Source organism: Hipposideros armiger, unplaced genomic scaffold, assembly GCF_001890085.2.
Source record: "Hipposideros armiger isolate ML-2016 unplaced genomic scaffold, ASM189008v1 scaffold_192, whole genome shotgun sequence".
In the NCBI taxonomy this organism is placed as follows: Eukaryota; Metazoa; Chordata; class Mammalia; order Chiroptera; family Hipposideridae; genus Hipposideros; species Hipposideros armiger.
This window is the reverse complement of record NW_017731542.1, coordinates 1,696,271-1,697,867: the sequence shown is the minus strand read 5'-3', so window position 1 is coordinate 1,697,867 and position 1,597 is coordinate 1,696,271.

Genomic DNA, 1,597 nt, shown 5'->3' with positions numbered 1-1,597 from the left:
CAAAGCCTGTGTAGCCCCCTTTGAGGTAAAATGTTCAAATGCAGGAAGATACAGATTTCTCTTCCATCTAAGCTAGCAGAACTGTTCTCCCTCAGGCAGAAAATCTCCTGAGAGTAGATGCCACTGGCTCTGGTTAAAAGCGTGTAGTGGGCTAGGTTTGTTTGGGTAGTACATAATAGGCCTTGTCTTTCTGTTGCACCTCCCCCCTAACCACTTTCCCTCATCCAGGCTCTGGTGTCCATCAAGCTCCTTTGTTTTGATGTCCTGCCCAGGCTCAACCTCTCTGAGCAGTACCCCATCTTTAAGTGGGTCAGTCCCTCCATTCTGAACCACCCCATCCTCACCGTCAATCCAATATGCCCCTCTCTGGTTTTATTCTCATAGAGTAGAAATTCTTAAGAGTGGGATTCATTTTCTAGCAAAGCATATCAGGTTGGGGTTGGGGGGAGGTGGACAGCAGTTTTTTGAATCACATATTGCATGCACGCGCGTACACACACATATGCACGCGTGTACACACACACACACACACACACACACACACACACACACACACCTATAAAGCTGTTTCCGTGGGACTGATGGGGGAAAGATATCCTTGGCTCCACTCCTGGTCCCCACTGAAAATTAGTGGGCGCATGAGAGCGTGATGATGGCCTTGTGTGTGGGAATTGTGTGCAGCCAGTAACACAGCCTTGTGCCCTCAAGAAAGTAACAGAGACTTGATAATTAATTAATTAATTTATACTAAAATGCATCCAAAGCAAAATCCATTGTATTTAAAACAGTGTTACCTTGTAAACAGAGCTGATTTTCAGTGCTGGGACGCAGGCTTCTGGTGGCCAGCCACTGGCCACCTTGGCCCACAGGCCTGGAGCAGTCTGCGGCTGCCCTGGCACACAGCACTCAGTGGGGAGGGGGACCACACCGTGCGGCCCCCATGGCGCCTGGCCAGAGCCCCTTTGTGGCTGAGCACAGAACCCTAAGTGGGGTAGAGTTCTCTGTCAGGTCCCGATTTCAAACTAACATTCAGGGGATGGACCTGCAGAAGGGAGGGCCAGGTGGGCCGGAGGCAGCTTGAGGTAGGGGGGAAGGGCGGGCCAGGGGCCTGCCATCCACCCCGGACATGGATTCAGGCACAGCAGTGTTTACTGAGCACCTACTGTGTGCCAGGCACTTGTCAAAGTGAGTCCTTGCCTTGAGGAACAAAGAGCATGCAAACAGATAGGCACTTGGTAAGGCCTACAAGGCAGACATAATACGTAGTGTGGCAGAGGGTGGGTAGCCAGGCTGCTCGATAGTTGGTAGGGGATGGTCCCTGGAGGGGCAGCCACAAGCCACATGTGGCTGTTGAGCACTTGAAATGTGGCTGGTCAGAAATTGAGGTGTGATGTCACGCACACATTGGATCTCAAAGTGAAATGCACACACTAGAATTTGAAGTTTAGTGTGAAAAAAAGAAGGTAAAGTATCTCACTAATAACTTTTATATTAATCATATATTAAACTGATTCTGTTGCCTGACAGCCGAATTCCATAGTTCCCCTGCATTTAGCCTCTAATCCCATTAGCTATGAGAGAAAAGCCTCGGTATGAC